Below are 21,534 nucleotides of genomic sequence, written 5' to 3' on the forward strand. Positions count from 1 at the left end.
CCGCCTTGCCCACAATGTCCACGTGTACACAGGTGTGTGAAAGGGTCAATAGTTCCTCAATGTAAAGGGCTTTGAGTGCCTTGAAGCTGGAAAAGGGCTTTATACTGTAAATGTGGAGGAAAGAAGGTCCAAACACAGGGAATGCTCTGGAACGGCCCGTTTGCAAAAAACAGGTCAAATAAACTATTTTGTTCAGTCTTGCGAGGTAAATGCTGCTTTGATTTTGGACTATACAAAAATCAATTGAATTGATTCACCCTCCCTCTCAGACTGCCCCTCTGCAGGTGTGGCATAAATAATGTTGTAATTATTGAAAAATGTAATTAAACACTAGGGGAAGCAACAACCAATTTTGTGATTTTGTTTTTGTATGATTTACAAAAAGCAATGGGATTATACACTTTTAGATAGTTTTTCATATACTTTATGCACAAGCACTTTTTACAATTTACTTTTTACTTTAAATTACATTTGACACTTTAATTGCACACAGAACCTTAAAGGTGGTATGGACGATTTTTTTCAGCAAATTTTTTATCATATTTTCTCGTGGCGTGGATAAATCATTAGTCCTGCCACGTATCAATCATAAAACGCACCTACCGCTCACCTGCAGCCGCGTCAGGCTCGTCCCCACGTTTCCGCGTGCCTAAGCGCATGGATCTATCATAATATAGTTCCCTCAGTGTACGGGGCAAAATGAAGACGGAGAAAGACAGTTTGAGCTGACGCAGAAGTGGACAGAAATCTACGAGAGATGCGATGGGCTCCGTTGCGCTAATAAACAAACGCACGTGTGTGTTGTATCAGTCCACAGTCCGCTGCGTTCGCAAATCCCCGAAAAATCGTCCATACCGCCTTTAAGCATACATTTGCACTTTCAAAGAGACAATTGCACAATATTGATTTTAAATATTTATTGAAGTAATGTCTGTACTTTTTATCCCATTTTTAGATGGCGCACAGGGACTTTTTAATTGAAGCCGTCTGTCCTGGAAAAGGGAGACAAATTAAATGATTAGTTCAATTAGAAATGTGCAATAAATAGTGCAATATTTGTGTTGAAGGATGTTTAGGAGTTTCTGTGTAAATGTAGTTGGTAGTGTTTTGGTGAATTGTTAAGAATGTTTAGTCGCTTCCTCTGTTCTTGTGTCCAGGAGTCAAAGGGTTCCCTCTGGAAACAAGCTCCCTTCTACGGGTTCCCGGCTGGACCAAGGCAGAGGAGGTGTAGGGGAACACGAGGGCTGGCATAGGGATTTAAGGGTTTTAATCATTGTTAAGAGTTGGTTTTAGGGTTTTATGTATATATTTGTGTATAGTTAAATTATATGGGTTTATTTGTTTTTCATGTAGGTTTTATGAGCTACTGATGATGCCATAGTTTTACCCAATTGTACCCGACAGGATAAAACGTGTCTGGAACATGATTCCTTGTTGTGCTGCTGGAGGAGACACAGTTCCTTGCCTCCATATTTATTCACAATGCACTTTGCACTTTGCACTTTGATTTGATTGAAAATTAAAAATATGTGGACCATGTCAAAGTCTTGTCTCACTTAACTCCAACCGCTAAAGGTCAGCTACTTTACAAGTGGGAAGAAACCTGTTTTGGGAAATGCATAATTGATGAACCCTGCGACGATGACAGTTCCTCCATGCTGCTGCTGCTTCTGTACCCTGAGCCCCCATGTGCACTGAGACCCCATGTGCCCTGAGACCCCATGTGCCCTGAGCCCCCATGTGCCCTGAGACCCCACGTGCCCTGAGCCCCCATGTGCCCTGAGCCCCCATGTGCCCTGAGACCCCAAGTACCCTGAGACCCCACGTGCCCTGAGCCCCCATGTGCCCTGAGCCCCCATGTGCCCTGAGACCCTATGTGCCCTGAGCCCCCATGCGCCCTGAGCCCCCATGCGCCCTGAGCCCCCATGTGCCCTGAGACCCCATGTGCCCTGAGCCCCCATGTGCCCTGAGACCCTATGTGCCCTGAGCTCCCATGTGCCCTGAGACCCCATGTGCCCTGAGACCCCATGTGCCCTGTGACCCCATGTCCCCTGAGACCCCATGTGCCCTGAGACCCTATGTACCCTGAGCCCCCATGTGCCCTGAGACCCATGTGCCCTGAGACCCCCTGTGCCCCCATGTGCCCTGAGACCCCATGTGCCCTGAGACCCCATGTGCCCTGTGACCCCATGTGCCCTGAGACCCCATGTGCCCTGAGACCCCACGTACCCTGAGACCCCACGTGCCCTGTGACCCCCTGTGCCCTGAGACCCCATGTGCCCTGTGACCCCCTGTGCCCTGTGACCCCCTGTGCCCTGTGACCCCATGTGCCCTGAGACCCCATGTGCCCTGTGACCCCCTGTGCCCTGTGACCCCATGTGCCCTGAGACCCCATGTGCCCTGTGACCCCCTGTGCCCTGTGCCCCCCTGTGCCCTGAGACCCCATGTGCCCTGAGACCCCATGTGCCCTGAGACCCTATGTGCCCTGAGCCCCCATGTGCCCTGAGACCCCATGTGCCCTGTGACCCCCTGTGCCCCCATGTGCCCTGAGACCCCATGTGCCCTGAGACCCCATGTGCCCTGTGACCCCATTTGCCCTGAGACCCCATGTGCCCTGAGCCCCCATGTGCCCTGAGACCCATGTGCCCTGAGACCCCATGTGCCCTGTGACCCCCTGTGCCCTCAGACCCCATGTGCCCTGAGACCCCATGTGCCCTGTGACCCCATGTGCCCTGTGACCCCATGTGCCCTGAGACCCCATGTGCCCTGAGACCCCACGTGCCCTGAGACCCCACGTACCCTGAGACCCCATGTGCCCTGAGACCCATGTGCCCTGAGACCCATGTGCCCTGAGACCCCATGTGCCCTGTGACCCCCTGTGCCCCCATGTGCCCTGAGACCCCATGTGCCCTGAGACCCCATGTGCCCTGTGACCTCCTGTGCCCCCATGTGCCCTGAGACCCCATGTGCCCTGAGACCCCATGTGCCCTGTGACCCCCTGTGCCCCCATGTGCCCTGAGACCCCATGTGCCCTGAGACCCCATGTGCCCTGTGACCTCCTGTGCCCCCATGTGCCCTGTGACCCCATGTGCCCTGTGACCCCATGTGCCCTGAGACCCCATGTGCCCTGAGACCCCATGTGCCATATTCTGGACCATTACTTACATTACAAAAGTGCCAAACCACATCAGTTCTTCCAATATGAAAGCGGTTTCTAGGGCATTGTACACGGCCAGTGTTGAGAATTATTTTAAATGCCAAGCACTTGACACATGACAATAATAAATATATGTACGGTTACCATGGTGACACAACACACACGTATATGCTTTAAGGTGATATGAAATCTCCAGAAAAAAATGCTGTTTATTCAAACAAGACGTAATCATAAACCAGTATTCAAACTAGCTTAGTTAGAGCAATTTAAAATATAGAATTAATTCCTGTATTTTCTATTTCTATTAATTGTATCCTAATATAAGGACTGGGCAAGAGTCTTCTAACAAGTTATTATTTACTGTTGCCCGTTATAGTGGTGCGCTGATATGGAAAAATTAGACTGATGCCAATAACCGATATTAGGGCGATATTTTCTGTATTTTGAGTTTAGTTTTGTTTTTGGAATATTTTAACAAAGAAATATTGCTAAGTCTGTTTTATTTAGATGATTTCTCAGACTAAAGTGATCAACATCATTGCGTTGCTATTCCTCCTTGACACTCTCTTCTCCTTCTTTGAACCTCTTTCACTAGAGTTATTTGGAGTAAACACGTCTAAACGGATCGTTTAGGAGGAAAACTAGTCAAATAATGTTGGAAAAAAACATCACGTTCATCCCGGGTCGCAAGTTAGTTTGTTGCACTTATAGTTAATGATAAGGTTCACTAAAACCTTTTTAAAGCTTTTAAGTCTGTAAAGTTGTCTTTTCTGGGTCTTTTGCCTCAGAATAAAGGCTGGATCAAAGTTTACGGTCTGTTCTGTTAGAATACAGCAGCAGAAAGCCTCTGTCCACGAGCTGTTAAAGGATAAGTGTGACGGAGGACTGGACAGACAGCAGACAATAACACGCCCGATAGCCGGCATAACGGGCGCGGCACACTGGTGTTGTTCTCAATTTGAAGCAAATACTGTGGGTACAAAGACTGCTCTACCACTCGTAAAGTAACACTTTACCTGCAAATCACTAAATGCATCAGAACCAGATCAAACAGAGCCCCTTCAAGACAGTCCTGTCAACTGTACAACTGAAAACAGTGACAACAACTGTCACCTTCCTGCAGCACACACAGGCCAAACAGAGCATTTAGCAGGGACCGGCCTCCTGCTGGTGTCCAGAGTCAGGACTTAACATGGACCGGCGTCCTGCTGGTGCCAGAGTCAGGACTAAACATGGGGAATCTGCGTTTCAGTTTTATGCAGCTAAAATCTGGTCTTCCTGAAGATGTGAGACAGGTTCTACTCTGGCAATGTTCAAATCTAAGCTAAAAACAGTTTGGTTTGGCTGTGCATACTGAAATTATTTTCTTTGCACTCTATTTCTTTAAATTAAAAGGTCTTTAGAGAAATTATTTACAATTCTAAAACTATTTAGACACAATTACAATTGAACATGTAAATAATTCTGCTTGACACAATAGTCCATTGTACCGGTGTCCAAGCGCAGGAGCCTGGGGAGAGGGTCAGAAGGTCAGTCAGCACTAAGGCAACTGTAAAGTCCAGGAAGAGCCTGGCGCACCTACCCACTGATGAAGAGTTTTAACAATAAAAGCTTTGTCTGGGACAATTAATTTAGTGAAAGCTAAATCTAGGGTGGGTCAGATGAGACTGGGTCCGGCGTTAAAGATACAAAAGCTCCACACATAAGGTGGAGGCGTCGACGAGAGAGTCATCATAAAAGATACATGCGCTCATCTCAGACGAGTGCAGAGGCAGATAGCGCGCTGAAGTCTAGGGACGGTCAAACATGGAAAAGAATCAATCTAAATGTGCCCATCCCAGAGACACATGCTAGCAATGTCAAATAAATATTGGAAAGTGTGTCTGCCATTGTGGGCCAATAGATTTGGTTTTCCATCTGGCGGATCACTAATCACAGACAAAATGTTTAATTCATATCAGCAAAACCGTTCAAATGAATGAACAGAAATTAAGGTTTTGTGATTTCTGTCATGTCTTTGTGATTTTAATGCATTTTTTTCTTGTTTTGCTCTACAAATAAACTTGGCTTCCCGAGCAAATGCACTCTGATATCAGAACATAACAACCATGAACGCTATGACAGTGCTTGTGCAATTGTAAAACAAGAGGTGCTTAATAGATGAAATGAAATGTTTTTACTTCCATTGCAAAGAGTCGCCAAATAACAATGCATACATACAATATCTATTAGTGAGCCGCGTTACATTGACAGTAACTATAACCATTGCTCATACCACAGAGGAAGAAAGTCATTTATTATATTACTTGTTACTGATAAACGTTCTGAACTACAAATCATCTATTGAAGTCCTACTGTGCTGAAGCGGTGAATCATTTTAATACAAAGAACTGGCTGTTGACATCCTACCATAGATTGCCAATGTTTTCTACTTTTCATGTCGCGAACGAGCTTAATAGGAGAAAGAGCGCGAGATGCCGGCAGATATTCCCTGTCACACCTTTTTAGTTTTATTCTGAGCCTCACAGCGCACAATCGGAGCGCTGTCAATGCTCGCGCTCCTGCTCTGAATAAGATGAAGGAGCCCAAAGTCTTTATGACAACCGCGAGACGTCAGTGGTGTAGCATGCAGCTCAAAACAGCTCCGGTTCTTGTCCTGGAGGCTGATGGTAGTCGGGAGAGCGCGTCAGATGTTTCAAATTAGGGGGAAGAAGGATTGCGGCACTAGCTTTTGTCCTTGTTTAGGGTTGCCAGATATGAGGCAGCGATTTATCTTTAACTGCAAAACATTACAACCACTGAGTTTGATATCCTCCAGCATAGTATTTGTGATGGGGATTCTGGCTTAATCAAAGTAATATCATGCTTCTCTCCCAGTAGTAGAAATGTAAAATGAGTGGGAAAATTGACCTAAAACTACATGTATTTTAGAGATGAATTCCACTACAAGCTACAGAACATTTTGATGACGTGTACGACTCAGAATTATAGTTTTTCATACATGTTCCGTCCATGGCAAAACAAATATGGCGATTGCGTGCTTAGAAACACACTTGATTGCACGGTTCCGTTTGAGTTTGGCTCCTGTATTGGAGGTTTGGATTCTGGATTCTGGTGAATTTGGCCTTTTCTGAGCACTCAAACCTCAAATGCAAGACAATACTGTATTACTTAAACATGCATGAATCAATTAACCAAAATACTATAAAATTAAAATAAAATAAAAACTCTTACTAAGCTGAGGGGAAAACCATTATAACATACAATCAAAGTCTCCTTTAAAAGCTCAAGATGGGGGCACTGAAGTTGCCTCCTCCTGACTGACAAGTTGAATTGTGGGTAAAATAAAAGAAGAAAAAGTAATTTCACAGGGTTAAGCAGGGTGTTGTAGTCTGCAATGATCAGATTCTACTGCAGAAAATGTTAAATTCGGATTGAAACATGTCGATTTCTTGTCTTTAAAGATATATATATTTGACAGATAGTCTAAATATAATGCGTTACTTAACTTAACCTCACTAAATATCATGCACACTGAAGTGACAGAGCTGAAATGCGTTGGTTCATTTTGTTTTGTTTTGATCAAATAAGCCATGTTTAAATAAAGGCTTTTTAACTTCAACCTGTCAGGAGTTCCTCAAGGTTTGTGTCGGCTCTTTTAACACCATTGGCAGACTATAATCTCTATTTCGGAAACAAAGGAATTCACCCGCCATCTCCAAAGAGCACCTGAGTGGCTCCTAATTTAACACACCTTGATATAACTTTACTTTAACTTAGAAAATATCACTTAGTCATTCAAATCAAAGATGCCACGCGCGCAACTGGCTTTCTGTTTGGTTTCACACCCCGAAAAGGAGCAGTTTTAACCTTCAGACAAACACCTCGGGGCCGCTGTGGTGATCAATAGAAGGCAGTGGGCCCGGTGGGCAGCTGTAATTAGGGAGAGCAGAGGACACACTTTGCCTTAAAAACAGAATAACTTAAGAGCCTTAATTAGTGCTGGAATTTTAAAAGGTCTTGGTCTTAGACTTGAAACGCAGGGGAATTTGGATCAAAACTAGCCGAGACTACAACAGGGGAAAGTAAATCTATGGGCGAAAGCAGCAAATTGGACCAATAAACAACTTTCTAAATTCAGAAATGAACAGGAAGTTATAAACTCATGTTTTATTCCAAATGACTTAGAAAAGGAAAATGAAAATAAAATAAACAGTTTTTGTTGTGTCTATTGACAAGACACTTTTGACCAGACTAGCAGCAATATCTCTTTGAGTTGTATATTATTAATGGAGGTCAGGGGGAGGTCAGTAAAGTAGCCTAAACATGAATCCAGTAATGATTATTTAAAGTACACAATGGAACTTTTTGGGTCCTATTTCTGCTCGAGATGTCCTGGAATGGTCATATTTATAGCATTTAACTCAATGGAGTCAAGCTGGTGATGCCATCCATTCAAAATACAAGCCAGATCTTATTATTATAATTATATATTGAATCAAATACTGAAGAACATTCTCATGCAAAGGAAAAGAAGAAAATCTCCCTGGAGACAAGCAGATGGCAGATCAGAAAAGGACATATAAAAGGATAAAGATAATATGTTTTACAATAAGTTGATTGGCGTTGATTAGTAAACATGGAACAATAGCCATTGTGTTCACTCTCTCTCGAAATACATTTAGTTGAAGTCCACAACTAATGATATCAAATTTGCACTTTATGACATTAAATGAAAAAAAAAAGATTCTTATGATATTAGCTGAAAGTGCGTGCTGCTATATCAGATCCTTTACAGGCCTCTCCGTCTAAACCTCCCGCTCACGGTGGAATGTGGAGTCTGCGAGCTGGTGTCGCCTGCCTGTCGCCTCTCGGTACAGTGATATTCTCAGCTCATTCATCGATCTCACAGTGGAGCTTCTCAGATGAATCAGCAGAACACACCAGCTCCGGACAGATTACTTTACTGTTTAGCCCAAAGGGTGACACCAAAACGGACACATTTGTACCACTGTTTCCTCTTTACCCTTCAAACAACATGAGGTTAGATCCTGCCACACATTTGCATTGACAGTTTGTTAGCTACTTGGTTATATCATTTCTGATAAATACAGCAAATTTACAGTGACTTGCAATAGTATTTGTACCCCTGGTGCAACAAATTTAAATGAATTGTATTGGTATTTTTTTGTGAAACAGCAACAAACAGTGGCACACAACTGTGAAGTGCAAAGAAAATTATTTTTATATATATTTTTTTTAATCCAGTGCAGGAAGAGGGTAAAATCTATGCTTACAACCTGGAAAGAGCTAATCAAAACACAAACAAAAAAATATGTTTTAAATTGCCCTCAGAGGCAACTGTTGTGATTTTGGGCATAACAAAAATAAATTGAATTGAATTGAATTAAATAAAAGTGTTTTTTTTTTTTTTTTACAATCAAAGAATTATTATCACCAAGAAATTAAACAAAGCAATTGCCAGTTTGATAAATCAAAACTCACAAGGGGAATAGTATCTAAATTATACAAATGCTTTAATAATCTGGATAATCAGTCTACTAAATATATTACAAATGAGGGGGAAAGAGAAGGTAATTTCTTTCAGTTTTTACTGATGAAGAATGGGAATATATGTCATTAACTGCGTTCCCACTTGCGTTTTAGTCCGGGGCCGTCCCAGATCAGTTGCTCCACTTGTTCCCACTAGTGAAATTGCCGGATTAGAGCCGCTCCACTCGCCCCGGCCGAGAAGCGCGATCGGCCCCGGTTTCGCTCCGGAGCGAGTGGGACCAGCCAGGAGCGAGACCGGCAGAGTGTCCGTTAGGCGGCGGAGTGTAATTGCTGAATCGGCCCTAGTCTCGCTCCTGAGTGTGAAAGCACACTCGATTGATCTGGTCCAAAGATGGCCGCCAACTGAGCCGGATAAATTTAGTCCGGACTAAACTGGTCAAGTGGGAACGCAATGTATGTCTCAATGGAGGAATGTGTCATGTTTCTTTAGAATTCATTATTCACAAGGATCTGCTACCGCTGGTAAAACTGTGGTTGTCAAGAGGCTCATCTGTTTTAGGACTGTTCTGTTATTCACTACATATCCAATACTGGACTGAGATCAGTGAGTTGCTGCGGATTGTCTTTGCCACGCATTTTCCAATTGACTTTAAAACAATGTAACTCGGAAGTAGGACTCCAGCGATGGAGATGATGAATGGATACATGTGGAGTGCTTTTGAATGCAGAGAAAAAGGCGATAACAAAGAAATGGATGACAGGAACTGAGCTGACTGTGAAGGACTGGACTGAGATACATTTGGACATTTATTATACAGAAAAACTGACTTTTACTATGAACTTAATGATAATAATAAATACAAAAAAATAAAACGGATTTGTGAGTTTTCAAAATGGTGGCTAAGATAGTTGTTATGTCCTTGGGCAAGACACAGCATTTAAGCATCAAGACAGTAAGTCTTCATTACTGCCAAAAGTAAAGGCAAAATAGTCTACAAAATATTATGATCTAGTTGCTTTAAAGATATCCAAAATTATAATGTCGTTTTAACATCGTGACATTTTAACGAAAGTGAAAAAACTGCAAAAGATCTGGTTTGAAAAGAAAAGTCCAATGCTGTCTTTCTGAATGTGCAAGGTATATATATATATATATATATATATATATATATATATATATATATATATATATATATTAGCTCATTTGTGATTAATTTAAAGTCCATCTGGTTTTTGTGCATTCACTTGAACCGTAACCAAGACATTTAACACTCTTTTCTTAGCGTACGCACTGGCCTTGATTAAACTTGCTTTCCACTTTTCATATATATCTAATTTCAGCCCCTTGATAAAACAGTACGTACAAGTAAATGCAAATTACAGCAGAGGATATTAATAGGTGATTTGTCAAGCTGCCATATACAGGAGCTACTTTGTATTCAGTGGAAAAGTTGGTGTGTTTCAAAGCTGGATGTGGAAACTGAAAGGTTCGTGGTGTGCCTGTCAAAGTGTCAGCCCGCCTCTCCATTGTCACTTCAGTGTGAAACCTACAGTGGAATGGAAAAGGTATGAAAATGTATAACTCTGCAACACAAGCAAGCTGCTAGTGCCCCTATAGTTTTGTTCGAGACTTTTCCAACCGAACACAAGACGCCGCATGCTGGTGTCTGGAGAAGTGGAGAACTGAATGTGGAGGGTGGACTTGGAAGATAGAAAGTGTCACCGTTTTTTTGGCATTGCAGTTTTTCATTTTTGCCGGATCTGAATCTTTGCAAAACCTGTGGCGAAATCAATTATCTTCGGCTCAAAATCCGTCCAAAATTACCATATTTTCCGGACTATAAGGCGCACTTAAAAGCCTTTAATTTTCTCAAAAAAGTCAGTGCGCCTTAAATATGGATCACTTCTGGTTGTGCTTACTGACCTTGAAGGGATTTTGTGTGGTACATGTTTTGTTTTTCTTAATGCGCCTTATGAAAAGATATCAAAAATAAACCATTCATTGACAATGCGGCTTATAGTGCGGAAAATACGGTAAGTATTTTCTAGGTAGGCACGTCTCGCCAAGATCTCTTAATAGACCAACCATTAAAACACTTAATTGTGTCTTCAGAATATGCATAAGGTAAGTTAAGCTTTATTGTTCCCGTAGAGAAATTAGCCCTTTGCTTTTGACCCACCTTCAAATGCACTGGAGCAACCTGTCAGGACCATATATGAGACTCAAGTTAAGAAAATATAGGAGTAATTTGTGATTGTTTACCATATGATTTACTGGATTTGGGGGAACCCTGGTGCTGGGGATGTTAGAAATCTTGAGTATTTAATCTTTACAGATGTACAATATATATGATAGTAATAGCTTCATTTACTTTGCTTGAGGGATTGTGATGTTCCAAGAGATTAAAATACATTTCTTTTATGCTGCTGCCATTGTGAACAAGGCTAATTTCCTGTGTTTTCGGATGTTTTTATTGATCAATATTTCTGTATCTCTGAACAATGAAAATATATATATATATTGGGTCTTTTGAGGAAAAAACAAAATGGTACTATAACTTCTAACTTCTTTAGCTGTATTTTCTCAAGTCGGAACTTACCGCCGGATATATCTTAAGCGAACATTACTCCGGTCAAAGCTCTGTCTGATCTCCACTAGCCCCATTTATCTCCACCAGACTTTACACACTTGTATTAACATTAACACACACACTTGTCTCTTTACATGTCATGTATTAAATGAGACATAAAACCGCTCTTCGATGAAAACCCCACATCCATCAGTGGTTCTTTCATGACAGAGCGCTCGGGACCAGAGTAAAGCTCGGCTCGGATTTCACACGTTACTATTGGTATGTCAGAGGCAGGAGTGTGATGGGCTGTAGATATCCTCCATGTGGAGTGAACTGCAGTGGACCTCTGTAATGACTGGCATTGTCCCCACTGGCCTCTGCAGATGTAGCACAGAAAGATGCAATAAATCATATTGTTGGTTTAAGCGGTGCAAAGGTCTGCTACCTCCCTGTCTGTCATCTTCTTTGTTATTAGCACTAATATACATTCCCCCCAAACCCAATGTCCTTACAAGGACGCTACCTACCAACCTATAGAGTACATTGTAAAAGCAGAACTCTGAGACATCAGGTACTTGCATCAGGTTATTGTTGCCCAGGCAACAGCCCTTTTAGCATCTTTACCCAACCTGCCCCTACCAGGAAAAAATATTTTTCTATTTAGTAGATCGTCTTTTTTATCCCCAATCTATCTCTGGAGACAGGAGGAGGGGCATAACTTCTTCATATGGCAGTCCTGGAATTTTAGTATTTTGTGCCTGACATACATTTCTTTGTTTGAAGGAACCCAACTCTGGAGTAGTTTCTCTCCCGTTTCAGAGGCTGTGTGTGCTCACGCCAGGGCACAATCAAAGCATAGTCAACATTTGCCCCAAAGCAGACACACCTAATTATTTATCTATGATTTATTAATTATTTAATAAAGCGGTCAATAGTAAAAACAAATATAAGCCTATAATTAACAATAGGAGTTTGTTTTCTTCTAACCAGTTTGATCTAAATTGACTTTTAAAATGCCCCTGAAAACAGGACATGGCCTAAACACAGTCAAAAGTAGGCATACATTAAAAGAATATAGTATTTGGGCTGGAAGAATTATAGGAAAAAAATAACAAAGCCTAACTGCATTGTCACTCTTTTCTCCTGCTCCTGTCAACCTTTGCAAGGAAACCATGGCCTACAGGGGCATTAACCATTTATAAGAATGCGTTAAGCGTTCTTTCATGTGATGAATCACTGTAAAACCAGTTTGGCTTCAGCGCTTTCTGCAGATCGATGTTTGGGGGAGTTTCCTCATGTCTGAGCCACTGAGCGCGCCGAAGTAGGGCTTCGCACTGAAGCAACCTGGGTCTCAGTGAGAGTCTTTTGGTGACTTTCTGCTTGTGCTAAGCTGCTTGGAAAGTAAAAGTATTTGTCTAGTACACAGTGTGTTTTGGAGATAGTGGTAGTATCCTACAAATACTTACGTAATTACACACAACGCGGCACTGTGAAGCCACAGATAATAAAAGATAGCACAGCCGAGGTTCTGTGCTCTCAGAATCTGAAAAGATTCATTGCCATTGTCATTGGACAAAGTTCGTAAACACAGGAACTTTTTCAGCGTTAAGGTAAAACATAAAACAATGAATAATAATAATTGCAAAGTCTATAGAATAAAATCAAATAAGGCTTGTTTCAATCTTAAAAACATTGACAACATTTAAAATATAGTGTCAGACTTGGAGAGATTTATCCACACATTTGTCTCTAACGGCCTGCTCACTGGCCTCTCCAAACGAGCTGTAAAACAGCTGCAGTACATCCAGAACGCTGCTGCTCGGGTCCTGACCAGAACCAGGAAGTACCATCACATTAGTCCTGTTCTCAGGTCTCTGCACTGGCTCCTGTGGCTCAGAGAAGAGACTTTAAAGCAGCTCTGCTTGTGTACAAGTCTCTCCATGGCCTAGCACCAAAGTACATCTTGGACATGTTAGTGCCATATGAACCATCTCAGACTCTGAGGACCTCAGGGACCGGCCTCCTGCTGGTGCCAGAGTCAGGACTAAACATGGACCGGCCTCCTGCTGGTGCCAGAGTCAGGACTAAACATGGACCGGCCTCCTGCTGGTGCCAGAGTCAGGACTAAACATGGACCGGCCTCCTGCTGGTGCCAGAGTCAGGACTAAACATGGACCGGCCTCCTGCTGGTGCCAGAGTCAGGACTAAACATGGACCGGCCTCCTGCTGGTGCCAGAGTCAGGACTAAACATGGACCGGCCTCCTGCTGGTGCCAGAGTCAGGACTAAACATGGACCGGCCTCCTGCTGGTGCCAGAGTCAGGACTAAACATGGACCGGCCTCCTGCTGGTGCTAGAGTCAGGCCTAAACATGGACCGGCCTCCTGCTGGTGCTAGAGTCAGGACTAAACATGGACCGGCCTCCTGCTGGTGCTAGAGTCAGGACTAAACATGGACCGGCCTCCTGCTGGTGCCAGAGTCAGGACTAAACATGGACCGGCCTCCTGCTGGTGCCAGAGTCAGGACTAAACATGGACCGGCCTTCTGCTGGTGCCAGAGTCAGGCCTAAACATGGACCGGCCTCCTGCTGGTGCTAGAGTCAGGCCTAAACATGGACCGGCCTCCTGCTGGTGCCAGAGTCAGGACTAAACATTGACCGGCCTCCTGCTGGTGCTAGAGTCAGGCCTAAACATGGACCGGCCTCCTGCTGGTGCCAGAGTCAGGACTAAACATTAACCGGCCTCCTGCTGGTGCCAGAGTCAGGACTAAACATGGACCGGCCTCCTGCTGGTGCCTAGAGCCAAGACCAGACAAGGGCAATCGCTTTCCAGTTATAAGGGGGAAAAGTCTGGAATAGCTTGGAATAAAGTAAAAATAAACTTGGTCACAGTATGTACACAAACATTTACAGATGGTCACTGTGAACATTGCATGAATAGTATTGGTTAAATTATTGCTAAAGTGGCAGGTGTAAAGTGTTCATGAGTCCAACGGCAGAGGGAAAGAAATTGTTCTTGTGGCGAGAAGTTCTGGTCCGGATGGACTGTAGCCTCCTGTCTGAGGGGAGTGGCCTCCTGCCTGAGGGGAGAGGCTCAAATAGTCCTTCTCAGCAGAGCGCTCAGTGCGCTGTAGTCTCTTTTGGTCCCTGGCTATGGCTCCAACGCTCCACAAGGTGATGGAGGAGGTGAAGATGGACGTGTAGAACTGCACCATCCTCTGCACTGGCAGCTTGGCTTTCCTCAGCTGCCACATGAACTACACCTTCTGCTGGGCCTTCTTGATGAGGGAGCTGATGGTGGGCTTAAGGGTGGGGTTGTCCTTTATCAGTTTTACAGAGTCGTGGCTGGAGGTGCAGCGGTTTGTGTACAGTGAGAAGAACAGAGGAGAAAGTACACAGCCCTGTGGAGCCCCTGTGCTGATAGTCCGAGTGTCTGAGACATTCTTCCCCATCCACACGCACTGCCTCCGATCCGTCAGGAAGTCAGTGCTCCACCTGCAGGTGGAGTCAGGCACTTTGAGCTGGGAGAGCTTGTCCTGGAGCACCACAGGGAGGATGGTGTTGAATGCAGAGCTGAAGTCCACAAACAGGATCCTGGCATAGGTTCCCGGGGAGTCCAGATGCTGCAGGGTGGATGCCGCAAGTGGAGTGCCAGGATGATGGTGTCGTCCACAGACCTGTTGGCTTTGTGGACGAACTGCAGGGGGTCCAGCAGGGGGGAGGTGGAGGACTTGAGGTGGGGCAAGACCAGGCGCTCAAATGACTTCCTGACTACAGACGTCAGTGCCAGAGGCCTGTAGTTGAGGAGACATTGGGAGTGTTTGTCAAATAAAACATAATTTTGGTCAAAAGGTTTGTTACATTCCCTCATTAGCTTGCAGGTTATTGATAGATTAAGTCATTTTGACAAATCAATTAGTTTTTGCAATTTAACATATTGGTCAGACAAAAAAGTCTGAACCAAATGCCCTCTAATGCCCCCAATGTCCCTCTAAAAGTTCTGTGTACTTCCCTGAATGTAGAGGAAAAATGTCCCACAGACAATGAAGTGTAAACTTTACCTTAACATCACACTGTTAAGTTTTGAGATGAGAAGTCCCTGTGTTGCTTTACGATGTGAAAAAGCCCTGCACATACCTGTTAGAGTTTAAACCAGTGGTCCCCAAGTAGATGGAATGAGGACGAAAGGAAGGGCTATGATGAGAGAGAAAGGAGGACATGCAGCAAATGTCAGAGTCGGGATTCAAACTCACGATACTGTGGCTGGCCGTTCATTTTACCTTTCGCCTGTAATGCCCACATTTCCCCAAGAGATGACACTATTCCCTCTAAGCTGCGCCTGCGCAGCTGCGCACTGCTCGCACATAGTGCACTGCTCGCACTTAGTGCACTGCTCGCACTTAGTGCGCGCACAAGAAAATCTATGGCAAGCAGAAAATAAAATTCACCACAAACGGCCACCGGGGCCAATCAAGCAGGAAGCGCAAGTGTTTGATACACTGTAGAAGACTCTTGTGGACAGTAGAAGACTCTTGTGGACAGTAGAAGACTCTTGTGGACAGTAGAAGACTCTTGTGGACAGTAGAAGACTCTTGTGGACAGTAGAAGACTCTTGTGGACAGTAGAAGACAGTAGGGCTGTGTTCAAAATATCGATACGGCAATATATCGTCACGGGCTCCGTATCGATAGTATTTGAAAGTATCGATACGGCGACTCCGTATCGATACTTTTCAATAACGTTAATTTATTACACATTGTCCGGGCGGCCGTTTAGAAGCTCCCTCCTGTAGAGGGCGGTAAACAGTGCGGAACTACTGAGACAGACACACCGTGCACCAGCGTGTACACAGGCCTTTTGGCTCGAAACGTCGCTACTGTTACACACCTCCATTTTCCATTCTATTTGATTTCCTTTTTCATTGATTTCATTCCTTTCACCCCTTTATTTAATACAAATTCAACGCAGCCCTGGAGCTAACTTAGCCCCGAGACCGCCATTTTAGCCCAAGAGCTAACACAGCCCCGAAGCCACCACAACAGCAGAACCGGAGGCAAAAAAACGTACACAAACCTGACACCAACATCACACACATCTTCCCTACTCTACACTACATAAACCGAACGGTTAAACAATAAAACCGAGCGGTTAAACAATACAACTATCCAACAGGGCCCCGCTGAGCGCCTGTTAGCTTAGCGTTAGCCGCGGCCACTTCCGCGCTAGCGCTACTTAGCTTAGTGCCGAGCCCGACCCGACCCGAAGAAACGGGATTTTAAGACCAAAACAACAACAAAAAGACACAAACAGAGGGTCAACAGACTCCCACACATCACACACATCACACACATTACACAGACCTTGCCAATTGTTTGGCAACTTTACTTGAATGTGTTCTTTGCATAAGCTTTGTGGATAAACATGAAAATTCATGCATTTTCTTATCCGGAATAAAACAAATGCCCATTTGGTAAACTTTAAGACCCTTTTTTCAAAAAAGTATCGGGATAAGTATCGTAATGAGGGAATTGTATCGGGACATGGTCACTTTAGGATTAGTATTTTACATTTTATAATTTAAACACTACACTTCCTTTCTACCTTTCTAATTTGATATTTAGGCACTAGAGCACCCTTAGTGCTCTAGTGCTCTAGAATTCAAAGAGTTATTTCTGAGGCTCGGAGAATAAGCTTCTTAAAGTAAATCGCGTAAGATTCCGTCACAAGTGCTACTGCACTGTCGCGAAATGTAAATATGCTAATACTGTGAGTTTGCGTGTGTTTCAATCATTGTTTCAATATTAGAAACAAAAATGTGTCAAGAAAAAACGATGGCTGACTATCAGGCCCAATCATTTTTATTTATCTTCATTATTGTTATTTAGCAGTCTACTGGTTAGTTAGTCTTGCCGAGTAGCTAGTAGAGGTTTGTATTGTAGCTTGTTATTTACAGTTTCTTACATTGTGGCAGGGTTTGTTGTAATAGTAATCAATAGAATAAAAAGCATATAATTCCATCAGCATGAATGATAGTGCACGATAGTAGCATTCATAGCCAAAATCAGTCTTCGTTTTGCACAAAATTACCAGCACAAGTTTAGCCTCTAAATGGAAGTACAGTTAGATGTCATCCAGTACATGCAGTAGGCCTGTAAGTCAGTCAATTGTTTGTGAATTTCTATTTTCAGCCATCATTCTTATCTTCATCTGTCTTTGTCTGAAGAGTCACCTCCCGATAGAGGGAGAGGTAGGGGAAAAGAGGGAGGTGTGAACTCCTGGACGTCCACATCCTAGGTGCAGGAGTTTTGCAAAAAAGTACATACAATATATACAAAAATATATATACAAAATGAATAAGAAGCTGATCAACAACCTTGCTCGTTGTAGACATGATGTAGTACACCGTGCCACATTATCTGTTACATTGCGGATACTAATAAACACATCCATTGTTATCCACATATTGTACCTTGAATTGCGCCTCAGTTGTTGTTGTTAACAGAAATATCAGAAGTGATTCACCACATCTTTCAGCTAAGACATAAATGTCCTTCACTTTTGCAGCCTGAATGAAAAAAGATTCACCTTTCAATCGCAATTATTCTACATCAAATAAGAAGAAAGTACCAAAAGGACAAAATGGGAAGATGGAAGAACTTACCTCTCTGAGTTTCCTCCATAGGTTTTTAGAGGCCGAACATCCAAGGAATGTTTGTCTGAATGTATATTTTCCTTGCACAGAATCTAAAACTAACCCACAAACACATTTTCTATTATTGTACTTTCTCCCATTGTAAATTCTGCGTAATTACCCATCATCTTTGTTAGTTGAGGACTGTGTGTTCCGTGTCCTTTGCCCGGTGTGGATGTTAAGCCACATCTGCGTTCACAGCTGGGCAGTCAAACAAGTCCGTAAAGGTTTATGTAAAGAAAATAGGCAAGTAAGCAGCACTAAAAACCTACTCCAACTTTAGCAAAGACGTAACATCAAACAGTAACAATAGGACTATACAGTTCATTCACGTTTACTGTACAATCAACTGTCGCTAACCACTTGTGTTGCCGCGGTGTTTGTTATCATCATTAGCTTGTCATCAGATCATTTATCAACAGCTGTCACACAATGAAGCAGTAAACCAACTAATAACTGTATAATCAGCAGGTACCAAAGCCAAAAACATAAAGAAAGACTCATTTACCTGTGCAATTAATAAAGGTGCAGAAAGCTAATCCGCTGTGCAGCCATCGCCATCTCTTATGCCTTCCGTTCCTCCTCTGACATCGTCTTCAACTTCTTGCATTCGTTCGCCCATGACAAATTGGCAAAAGTACACAAAAGAAGCAGCTTCATGTGTATATCTGTGCCGCTGACGGGGGAGTGCCGTAAAACAGGTCATTTCTTGTCTGGCGGCTCTTCCTCAGAAGCAGAGCGCTCATGGCAAAGTTGTGAGGTCGGTTTTTCTGCAGAGAAGACCCGCTCGGAGCAACAGAACGCATCTGGGTATGTTTTGATGAGGAGACAACAATATAGCATGGTTAAAAGCTCCAAAAAATACATTTTCAATCCTCAAATGCCCCTGCCCAGGGTCTTTTTCTTGATAATATTTTTCTGGGTCTATCACAGGCTTCAGCTTTTCTCCCCACACATCCAGAGTCTGGAGCCACAGTCTTGGTGGATTAAACAATGGTTCCTTTAACAATATTTCAACTTTATTAGTGCCTTTTTACAACAGTGTATTTAAACTCTGAGATGCACCGTTAGTATTTGACAACTAGGAGTGGGAGTTGTGGCTTCAAAGTCAGTAGTAACTAATTTGGTTTGTGTGCGTGTGATGGGGGCGCTCAGCAGGGGGCAGCGTTTTTAAAATGTGGGCTGTGAAGTTAAACTCCCTCTTTGAATCATGTAATTACAGTGGGGACTCCCCACTGAGAATGATGCACATGTGTCACCGCGGAACTTTGTACTGATTCACAGGAACTGAGTTTGCAGAGAACTGAAAAAGAACTGGGACAAAACAAAGAAAATAGAGAGAGCATTGTTTTTAATTTATTTAAGTCAAACTTTCACTGGACATTTTGGAAACTACAGTATGAGATTTATTTTAGGTTTTTGGGAAACTCACAGACTGTATTTGAATGTTAAAATTAATAAAAGATGATTGATATTAAGGTGACCTTTGTAGTGTTTGTGCTTAAATAAATGCTTCTTGCTTGTCTCCATTGAAATGGTATTGTGTTGTCTAGAATGTTCCGCACAATGGCATTACGCTCTTGAAAAACCTGCATTCTTGCTGAGAGCGAGCTCGTTTCTCCACAGATCTGGCTTGGTTCGGGGATGTTACCTGCTTATCTCCCTGGATTACTCTTATCACGATACCAACTGTTCAACACAATTTCTCTGCACCTCTGCGTCACATTTGAACCTTTCTTTATGAAATGCGTTGGATTTGGACTGTTTTAGGTGGGTTATGCGCTGGAAATATCATATTTTTGGAAACAGCTGCGCTAGATTGGATTTGCTAAATTGGTCGACTCAACAAATTAAGTTATCATCACAGGAACAGCATTGGTTTATCACAAGTTTAGTGATAAATCATTATATTTTATTTATCTGCATTCTTTCTTGTCCAATAATTTCACGCTAAACAGTTCCAGGGACAGAGAGTGAGCCGGCTCGCTCTGGAAGGCCCCCTGCAGACACTTTCACCCCCAATCTGCGCCAAAGTATGCCTAAAGTGCACCTCAAAGTCCAAACAGAGAAAACCCACGACACAATTCATCATTATAAACATTTTACAGTCAGTTTGCAGAGTCGAATAAATTTCGCACAACGCTATATTTACCAATTACCTGTGCCGACCGTGCTCCCGCTAAACGAAGTGACCTTTCCAACATGGCCGCCTTCAGTCCTCGGGGAGCGTTCGGCGGCGCTGCGTCCGTCCTTGTTTCATCCATGTGTGAATGTCAGGCGTCCAGCGATTCGCACAAACGCAGGTGCGCAAGGCCGCTCCGACTCAGCCTGTTCAAGGATGCTCTGCAACAGCGCCGCGTCCTGCTGCTGGTACGCTCCGACCACGGCTCTCAATGTCACGCGGCGAAACATGCATCACATCTTCATATCAAATAGGAGGTTGGGAATAAATGGAAGTGCACGGGTAATTTAAAAGTTTTACAAGGCTATAAAGCTGAGTGCAGAAGCGCGGTTATTAGAATAATCGTCTTTTTTGACACATGCCGTCTCTCGATTGATGCTAACGTCCTTTGCGTCTCAAGCCTTTAAATGCACTCACTGTCCCTTCCATCATGAGACCGTTTCAGCTGAATAAACTCACACAGTTGCAGCTATTAAACAATGCTTTGCCATAATGAAAATGCCACTTACAAAATACAAAACACAAATGATTAAAGTGCACACTGAATTGCCGACTGTAACTACAAACGCATTATTCTTCGTACGTTGTTCTGCGAAATTGTCCAGTTTGATGCTCGTGATTTTGTGTTTGCTCAATAAATTGGTTTCAAAAATCCAAATGAAAGGTTTTGCTGACATTGTTATTTTTTTGTATCTTTGCTGCAGCTCTAATATTTTACACAACTGCGGTAAAAAGCCTCAAACGCTTCAAAAACACTTTGCCCGAATGGTACAACTACAGTAGGTGGTGGTAAATGCACCTTTACAGTTAGTAACACAAGTAACACAACAATAACAACATCAATGAATTTAGAGTGAAACTTCAGTACATTTTTCTGTTAAAAAAAAATTAAAAAGCTAAATTAAATGGAAGTTTAACCAAGCTTTACTCCAATTGCAATAATTTTGATCAACTGACATGCACGGCTATTTAGGGATAAAATGTCCAAAATATTTGACATTTAAAACATTTATTTGAGTCATTTTATCACAATGATTGCTTGAGTCTTTTTCAGATCATGTCACTTTTGTTTGTGTCTAATAACAAGTTGCACAGTGAATGTTAACATGCTTGAAGTTGTGAATACAAATTGGACATATGCGATGTAGATATAGAAACATTTCAGTTTTTAATTATTTTTTATCCCACAATAAAGCAGGGAGGCTCGGGCGCTGTCAAAGGAAAATGAGCAAAATAGATGTAATTTACAGCAATCAGGTGTATTTTATTATCAGCATTACACACAAAAGTGAAGTTGTATATATAAGTTGTGTTGTTGTATCGGCCAGGAGTAGACATGTCACGATATCAAATGTTAGTGTTACGATTATTGTGAGAAAAAACGTCTCGATTTAACGATTATTCACAATTATTGAGACTG

General features: G+C 42.9%; 1 long non-coding RNA gene across 1 annotated transcript; it reads right to left on the minus strand.

Annotated features, from left to right (window-relative positions):
* Positions 1-17,631: 17,631 nt before the first annotated feature.
* On the minus strand, positions 17,632-18,500 carry LOC140346554 (uncharacterized). Its single transcript, XR_011924326.1, has 3 exons — positions 18,408-18,500; positions 18,054-18,133; positions 17,632-17,657 (listed from the first exon to the last, which is right to left on the minus strand). It is a non-coding gene; the product is annotated as an uncharacterized lncRNA (long non-coding RNA).
* Between the last annotated feature and the right edge of the window lie 3,034 nt (positions 18,501-21,534).

This window comes from Eucyclogobius newberryi, unplaced genomic scaffold (assembly GCF_026437365.1).
Source record: "Eucyclogobius newberryi isolate DKJ021-1_F unplaced genomic scaffold, fEucNew1.0.hap1 SCAF_6, whole genome shotgun sequence".
Classification (NCBI taxonomy): domain Eukaryota; kingdom Metazoa; phylum Chordata; class Actinopteri; order Gobiiformes; family Gobiidae; genus Eucyclogobius; species Eucyclogobius newberryi.